The 9,670-nt window shown below is 35.7% G+C and overlaps 1 non-coding gene across 1 annotated transcript; it reads right to left on the bottom strand.

Annotated features, from left to right (window-relative positions):
- Nucleotides 1-1,168: 1,168 nt before the first annotated feature.
- Nucleotides 1,169-1,272, bottom strand: LOC128291280 (small nucleolar RNA R71). The gene has a single exon (XR_008281056.1). It is a non-coding gene; the product is annotated as a small nucleolar RNA R71 (small nucleolar RNA).
- Nucleotides 1,273-9,670: the final 8,398 nt, after the last annotated feature.

The raw sequence follows: 9,670 nt of genomic DNA, 5'->3' as shown, positions 1-9,670 counted from the left end.
AGAGAATTCGGCACCTATACACTTCCAAATTGCTGTACATGCACTCCCCAAACCCCCTAAGCCGAATTTGCAAATTCAATTTCCCCAATCGACTTCAAACTCTCCAATTTTAAAATCCATGATTCTCTCCACCCAACTCTCCCCCATATCCATAACCACCCTTTTCAAATTCCTTGATTTCTCCCTTTAACCACTTCCACAACCACCTCAGTAGAGTTTGTATCCAATTCAAACACTTGCTGCCACATTAACAAAATAAATACTCCCTGCTTGTGATAAATTTTAACCACTAATATTTATAAGGCCTACAAGCTAAAGCCAGGTTCACTTAAGGGAAAAACTAAAATTTTGCTAAAGCCTAGATTTGAACCCAGAACTTTTCAAACATCCCCAAACACACCCAATTCACTTAACCACCACACCATACATGCAATTTGTGTCATTTTCTTTCTTAACTAAAATATTTATAAGCCGCCTACTAACGGTTCCCATGCTCAAGGCCCAATACTTTTAGGCCCAGAATTCAGATCGTTACATAAATCTTCAGCTTTGCAAGCTCGTTCAATCAATACAACAAATTCTTTTAGTTCCAAGATTCCAACTAATAGTCGGATGTCCTTATTCATTCCATCATTGAACCTTTTACCCATAATAGCCTTAAAGGAAACACATTTTCGGGCATACTTCCTGAGCCTGACAAATTCTCACTCATACTCTTTCACTGACATTCGCGCCTATTTCAACTCAAGAAATTCTTTACGTTTCTGATTGATGAACAGTTGACTGATATATTTCTTTCGAAATTCCTCTTGAAAGAATTCCCATGTAACCAAATATGGATATAGTTCAAGGGAGTATAATGAGGCCAACTATCACGACCGATAATTTTGAAACTAAACCAGCTATGATCTGGATGATCCAAAAAAATTAGTAGTTTCGAGGAACGATGGTAGAAGATCTAAGACAACATTTAATGATTCCTCCAACTTTATGACACTTTCAAATATAACGAGGTCACCACTGATGCTATTCATCTTCGATTGTTCCCCTTCTCCTTAATTGGTAATGCCTTTTCTTGGTTAGATTCGTAGGCACTAGGGTCTATCACAACATGAAACGAACTTGCAGAAAAGTTCTTACAAAGGTTTTTCCCATTAGCAAGACGATCCAACTAAGAAAGGAAATTACTATGTTTAAGCAGTTAGAGGGAGAGAGTTTTCACGAAGCTTGGGAGCATTTTAAGACGTTGATTCAAAAATGTCCACATTACGGACTGCCAAAGGGGTTATGACTAAAAATATTTTATAATGGGTTGGATGTACACGTAAGGTTAGGATTGGATGGAGTCGTAGGAGGAGCCTTAATGAACCGAATGTACGAGGATGCGTATGAATGAATAGAAAATATGACGATGAACTCCTACCAGTGGCCAACTGAATGATATATATGGCTAGAGACCATATATGGTAAAGGCTGTCCAAGAGGATGACAGATATCGACTACTAGTGGATAGACTTAATCGCATTGAGTCTTCAAATAGTACAACATCTATATATGGTGGAGATAAACTATAACAGTCCATTTTTAGTGAAATCAAAATAGTGATTTCGGGACAGCAAATTTGAAGTGGAAATATTTATTTTATTATTATTTTGAGGTCTACATTATGATAGTATGATTGTATAAAAATTTTGTTAAGAAATTTTAACGTTTGCATGCTTAATTTGATAAAAATGACTAAATCGCGTAAAGTGCAGAAGTTGTGTTCTAATAGCTAAAGGTGTCTAATAGGTATAGAACTTTAAATTGAAGGCCCTTATATGGTAATTTTTCCATAATATGAAATTGGATTGAATTGAATAGAGTAAATATTAAAGTGGTTAAATTTGATTATATAGATCAAGAAAAGCCATGTTCGGAATTAGAGCGAGGGAAAAACAAAGTAGTAGATTGATCAGCTGATTTTTTCGTATATTAATAAGATTTAAATTATATGTGTTCATATATGCTTAATTAATACAATTGGGATGATACGATACTACGATAATTCTCTACGAGGTATAGTCAATTATTTGGATCCTGATTGAACCTTAGGAATAGATAGGATACAAATGATATGTCATTAGGGGTTATTGTGTTTTGGGTGTTGGTCCCGTACATTCTACCGGTGGCTGAGTTTTTCGGCATGTGTTGCGGTTACCCATTAGCTTGTGTGAGCAACACTGTGTAGCTATGTCTTGACCATCAGCTTGTGTGAGCAAAGCTAGTGATAGCTCAAGAGTGAGCATCTATATGAGATATGAGATAGAGATGGTCTTGATCTTGTATTGGCACTTTGTTTGCGAGATTCTTGAGTATCCGATATTATTCCAAATAGTTCAACGGGCACAGCGGTATTACGAGAGTATATGAGTTCGATAGACCAGTACAGGTATGTACACGAATCATGTGGAAGTTGAATCTATGAGATTTGTAATTTCATAATTAACTTCTTGGTGATTATATGTTAAGCTAATGACACTAAATTAAATTTCATTATGATTTAAATTACTTGCTTAATTGTGGTTGATTAGTAAGTTATATTTGCAACTATACGAACTTACTAAACTTAATTGGTTACTTTGTTTATTTTTCCGTGTTTTATAGTGATTCGAAAGCTCACTTATTTTGGAAGTTGTTGGAGATTGAATCACACTGTCGAACTCTTATTTTGGTACTTTTGGACTTAATGTATTTTGGTTATATGGCATGTATAGGTCATTTGGTTAATGAAAGCCTATATGATTTGTTATGTTTTAGCTATTGATGTGGCTAAACAATGGTATATATTTTGATATGTAAATAGGTGTAATTCGCCCTTTGGTATATGGTTTATAATTGCTATGTGATTGCCTCATTGTGAATTGGTATGTAAGGTAGCAAATGGTTGAAATTGAGAATGTATACGCATGCTAAGTTTTAGTTAAGATAGTGCATACATGTAATTGACCATTTATCTAGTTTTTGGAGGAAATTTTGGCATGTTTTAAAATGATCATTTGAGATGCCAAAGAACTTAGGATTGTTGGTAATGAAATTGCATGATATAGACTTAGTTGTGATTGGTTTGGATACCTTTTGATGTTATGGTCATATACTATTTGTTATGTGTAGAATGGTACCACTTTGGGTGAGAAATAAGGCTTGGAAAATGACCTATTTTTGTCCACATGGGCAGAGACAAGGGCGTGTGTCTCAGCCGTGTGTGACACACAGTTAGGTGACACGGGCGTGTGGATTGACCGTGTGGCACAAGTTAGTATACCCTTAAATATTCACACGACTTAGCACACGGCCTGGCACACAGGTGTGTGAGGCCATTTCAAAGGGTACAAGTCTTGGCACACGGGCTTGTGGTCTGGCCGTGTGACCAAAGTCAGTGAGTTACACGGGGTTGGACACGGGCTGGGACACGGCCATCTAATCCCATTTCGAATGTCCACATGACCTGTGACATGTGTGTGTCTCTTGGCCGTGTGAAACATAAGGCCTGGCCACACGGGTATGTGTCTCCTGCACTTTGAAAATTTTCCATGTTTTTTTATAAATTTCTTAAGTACTCGATTTAATCTCGAATGACTTTTAATGCTTATTTTAAGCCCGAGGGCTCGTGTTAGGGACTATATGACTGAATTTGAATTGCTTTTGTTTGGATATGAGAAATGAATATGAAATGTATGATTGTTTAAGAGATAAGTCCAGTAATGCTCTGTAACACTATTTTGACGACGGATACGGGTTAGGGGTGTTACATTTATTGGTATCGGAGCTATGATTTAGTCGATTCTAGGACTAACATAGTGTGTTTGAGTCTAGCTATACATGCCATATTTAACTTGCGATAATATGATATCTCTTGACAGTTTTAAATCATGTTTTCATATAGTAATGGATTCCAATCGAGTGGACTCCGATGATGTAGAAAGTAATGTGCCAACCTCCGTTCACGGAGTAGTTCCATCTAGTTCGAGACCCGTATTTGAGGGTCAAGGAGGAGAGGACAAAGAATACTTCTTCTAAACGATGAATGAGTGGTTTTCTGAGTTTTTCGGAACGAATCTGGCTACTGAACAACCTCCACCCCCAACTATTCCCCAATCAATTCCTGTAGCTTCTCAAGTCCTAGAATTCGTATGTTTAAGCAAACCACCTGTTGATAAAATTCAAAAGTATGGGGTCAAAGTGTTTAGAGCTATAGTTGATGATGATCTTGAGAGAGCTGAGTTTTGGCTTGAAAATACGATTCGAGTTTTTGATGAGTTGTCTTGTGTATCATCTGAGTGTCTTAAATGTGTTGTGTCTCTTCTAAGAGATTCAGCTTATTAGTGGTGGAATTCCTTGATATTTGTTGTACCAAGAGAACGAGTCACGTGGGAATTCTTTGAGACCGAGTTCAGGAAAAAGTATATAAGTTACTATTTTCTTGATCAAAAGCGTAAAGAATTTCTAGAGTTGAAATAGGGTCGTATGACTGTAGCCGAGTATGAAAGAGAATTCGTGAGACTGAGTAAGTATGCTTGAGAATGCGTCTCCACTGAAGAAGTGATGTGTAAGTGGTTCGAAGACGAGTTGAATGAGGATATCAAGCTTTTAGTTAGAATTTTGGAACTGAAAGAATTTTTTGTTTTGGAAGATAGAGCCTGCAAAGCCGATGAGCTTAGCAAAGAGAAAAGAAAATTCGATTCTGAGGCTAGAGATTCAAGAAAGAGGTCAATGGGTAAATCATATCATTCATTGTCAAAGAAATCAAAGGATTCTTATAATCATTCAATTGCTTCAGTGGGGTGTTCCAACAGTGATCGTGGAAAGCAACACATGAGTCCAAAAGCTTAAGTTACTTCAGTATTGAGATTTGATAGTGTCAAAGTTAACAAACCTGAGTGTCAACAATGTGGAAGACAACATTTTAGAAATTGTTGGATGAATAATAATGCTTGTTTCAGATGTGGCTCGCAAGAGCATTTTATTCGTGATTGCCCTCAGTTACCTAAGAAAGACAATTTTTTTACTACAAGGTCGAGTAATACAATTGCCAGGGGGAGACCACCTCAAAATATTGAAAATGTGAATAGTAGCAAAGGTGCAACAAAGGATTCTACTATGAGATCTGAAACCCGAGCGTTAGGCAGAGCTTATGCTATTCGTGCTCGTGAGGATGCATCTGTTATCACGGGTACTTTCTCTTTATGACACTGATTTAATTTCTTTAATTGATCTTGGATTGACCCATTCATATGTCTGTATGAAATTAGTGTCTAGTAAGGGTTTACCTATTGAGTCTACTAAATTTGTGATTAAAGTATTGAATCCTTTAGGCCAGTATGTTCTAGTTGATAAAGTTTGTAAGAATTATCCCTTGATGACTCGAGGTTACAATTTTCTGATCAATTTGATACTTTTACCATTTGATGAATTTTATGTAATCTTGGGTATGAATTGGTTGACTTTGCATGATGCTATTGTAAACTGTAGACGAAAGACTATTGAGTTGAAATGTTAGAATAGTGAAATTATTCGTATTGAATCTGATGATTCGAGTGGGCTACCTGTTGTGATATCCGCTATGCTAGCTCAGAAATATGTGAGGAAAGGCTGCGATGCTTACCTTGCTTATGTAATGGATATAAAAGTGTCTGAATCGAAGATTGAATCAGTGCCAGTGGTTTGTGAATATCTAGATGTGTTTCTAGAAGAGTTACTTCGGTTGCCACCAGTCAGAGAGTTGAATTTGCTATTGAGTTAGTACCGAGAACATCACCAATATTGATAGCTCTGTATAGAATGGCTCCAACAGAGTTGAAAAAGTTGAAAGCTCAGTTGCAAGAGTTAACGGATAGAGGTTTTGCATGACCTAGTTTCTCATTTTTTGGTGTGCACCAGTTCTATTTGTCAAGAAGAAAGATGGATCGATGAGATTATGTATCGATTATCGACAACTCAACAAAGTTATGATCAAGAAAAAGTATCCATTATCGTGAGTTGATGATTTTTTTGATTAGCTAAAAGGTGCCATAGTATTCTCTAAGATTGATTTGCCTTCTGGTTATTATCAATTGCGGGTTAAAGATTTGGATGTGTCGAAAACTGCATTCAGGACCAGGTATGGACACTATGAATTTCTTGTTATGCCATTTGGGTTAACTAACACTCCTGCAGTATTCATTGATTTGATTAATAGAATTTTCAAATCGTATTTAGACAGATTTGTTATTGTAATCATTGATGATATTCTGATCTACTCTCGAGATGAGTTTGAACATGCCGAGCATTTGAGGATTGTGTTACAAACTTTGAGAGATAAATAATTATTTGCTAAATTTAGCAAATGTGAATTTTGGCTCTGGGAAGTTGGATTTTTAGGACATATAGTATCGGCAGATGGCATCCGAGTTGATCCAAGTAAGATTTCAGCTGTTGTTGATTAAAAACCACTAAGAAATATATCTAAGGTTAGAATTTTTCTAGGATTATTTGACTATTATAGGCGTTTTGTAAAAGGGTTCTCGATGATTCCTACACTAATGACTCGGTTGTTACAGAAAGATGTGAAATTTGAGTGGTCTGATAAATGCCAACAGAGTTTTAATTAGTTGAAAGCATTGTTAACCAAAGCACCAGTTTTGGTTTAGCCTGAACTGGGTAAATAGTGTAACACCCCGTACCCGAGACCGTTGCCGGAGTCGAACACGAGGTGTTAACGGACTTAATTCATTAATTAAACAGCTCATACAATTCATTTTAAAATTTCCGGACAAGCTAGCTAATCGCATCACATCGCTTTAAAATCATATCTCGAGTTACAAAACTCAAATCCAATTCGTAAATTTTTCCTGAAACTAGACTCATATATATATCTACTAATTGTTTTCTAGAATTTTGGTTGGGCCAATTAGTACAGTTTATTAGTTAAAGTCTCCCTGCTTTGAGGTTCAACTACTCGACCTCTGTATTACTTAATCAGATATCTCCCTGCATGAGCTTCAATGACTATGACGTTTGTTTCTAATAAAACTAGACTCAATAATAAATCTGTACATATAAAGCGTGACTTCTAATTATCTTTGTAAAATTTATGGTGAATTTCTAAAGTCGAACAGGGGATCCGAAATCGCTCTCGCCTATTTTACAAAAATTTAAACATCTCATAAAACTCATATACCTATTTCGCTTATTCCATATGAAAATAGACTCATCAAGCTTCGATTCCATAACTTATTCATTATTTAATTCCATTTCTACTATTTTTAGTGATTTATCAAACTCACGCCATCTTCTTTGTCTGAATCTATTTTATGGTAAATTTTACCTATTTCATGGTTTCCATGGATTAGCTAGCAATTTGACATACATAATACCAAATATGATCATGATTAGCCATTCCAATGGCTAATCATTACCAAGCATTTCTATTTCCATACCACTCAATAACCATATCATAAGACCATATATACAAAATGATTATAATGCTATACATGCCATACTCAAAATATACAAGCCACTATGCCAAGATGGTATACGGATAGTGTGAGCGTGCCTCCGACCGTTCCGATTTCGAAAGCTGGCTTGTCAACACTACAAGGAATGAAAAGGAGGAGTAAGCATAAATGCTTAGTAAGCTCACATGCAAATAGCAAGTAACATAACCATATAAGCAAACATAAAACATCATTTGCATAATCATCACCAAGACATTCATATCACCTTTTCATTTATCATCTTACCATATTGTTGTTATATCGAGTTTTCAACCCGAGGGTTAAGTACATACCTGTTCAAAGTATCCATTTCACAACACTTACCAATACATCCCTTTCATCTTGAGTATTCCTCCATTTGAGTAGAACTTTACCCGTTGAACACATCGAATATAATTCGGATACATGGAAAGTTTGCACATAAGTGCCACATATGTAGCCAAGCTACCACGTAACCGCCCATAAGTTTAACTCGGACTTAACTCAACGAGCTCGGGCGTTCAGATCCATAAGTGAACTCGGACTCAACTCAACGAGCTCGGATGCCTAGTTACATCTCTCGAACTCGGACTCAACTCAACGAGTTCGGACATTCGCATCCATAAGTGAACTCGGACTCAACTCAACGAGTTCGGATGCCCAAACATCCTAGTGACATGTCACTTGTATCCTAATCCTTTCCTAAGGTTCAACGGGACCTTTTTTCCCAATTATGCGTCTCAACCATCTCCTACGGAATGTCGATACCGATACTCGGTAGTATTTCACATTTCATTTTCCAAGTATATCACATAATTTGACATATTATCAAACAATTGTCACAAGTATGATATTTCATAATAATTATCATATCATTTAAATAACATAAAAACATTTAAAATAATAACTATGTTACCAACATTTACATATGAACTTACCTCGTATGCGAAAATGGCTATTTTTACCATTTCGTCCACAACTTGGTATTTTCCCCATTTTAGCCCGAATTTCAGTTTTCCTTGCTCTATCATTTAAAATATAGTCTAATTAGGACTCACATTATTCAAATTGACCCAAAATCATATTTTGGAAAAATTACAATTTTGCCCCTAAACTTTTGCATATTTACACTTTTTCCCCAAAGCTCGTAAATTAAAATTCAACCTATTTTCTTATGTTTTATGACATGCTGATCATTTTTCCCTTCTATGGCAACATCAAATTCTCACTCTAACATGTACTTATGACTATTAGGTATTTTTACCGATTAAGCCCTTTTGCTCGTTTTCACTTAAAACCGAGTAGCACAAGTTGTCTAACATAATTTAAAACCTCATATTCTATCATAAAACACAAAAATACACAAATTTCACCTATGGGTATTTTTCCAAATATAAACCTAGGTTAAATTATTGCTAGCATAAGCTAAATCGAGCTACCGGGACTCCAAAAACGTAAAAATCATTAAAAACGAGGGTAGAACGGACTTACAATCGAGCTTGGAAGCTTGAAAAACCCTAGCCATGGTTTCTCCTTGCTATATTCGGCCATGGGGTTGAAGATGAGCAAAATTGGCTTTTAATTTTGTATTTTAATTCATTTTACCCTAAATGACCAAAATGCCCTTACTACTAAACTTTCCAAAATTCCATCCATGTCCAATTTTTGTCCATAGACTTAGAAATTGGTAAAATTACTCTTTAAGACCTTCTAATTAATATTTCAAAACAATTTCATACTAGAAACTTCTAGAATGCAAGTTTTGCAAATTATTCAATTTAGTCCCTAATTTCAATTTAAGCACTTTATGCATAAAATTTCTTCACGAAATTTTCACACAATCATGCAATCATATCATAGACCTTAAAATAATCATAAAATAATTATTTCTATCTCGTATTTTGTGGTCACGAAGCCACTATTCCGACTAGGCCCAAAATCAGGATATTACAAATAGTTTGTAATTTTTAGTGATGTGTCCTTGAACAGTTTAGGATGTGTTTTAATACAAGAAGACAAAGTGATAGCATATGCTTCCAGACAGTTAAAGACGCACGAGAAGAATTATCCGACACATGACTTGGAGTTGGCTGCGATCCTGTTTGTATTGAAGATTTGGCGACACCATTTATTCGGTGAAAAATGTCATATTTTTACTGATCACAAGAGTTTGAAGT

The sequence above is a fragment of the Gossypium arboreum genome, chromosome 3, assembly GCF_025698485.1.
Source record: "Gossypium arboreum isolate Shixiya-1 chromosome 3, ASM2569848v2, whole genome shotgun sequence".
Classification (NCBI taxonomy): Eukaryota; Viridiplantae; Streptophyta; class Magnoliopsida; order Malvales; family Malvaceae; genus Gossypium; species Gossypium arboreum.
The sequence above is the reverse complement of the archived record's forward strand: the minus strand, read 5'-3'. Positions and strand labels throughout refer to the sequence as shown.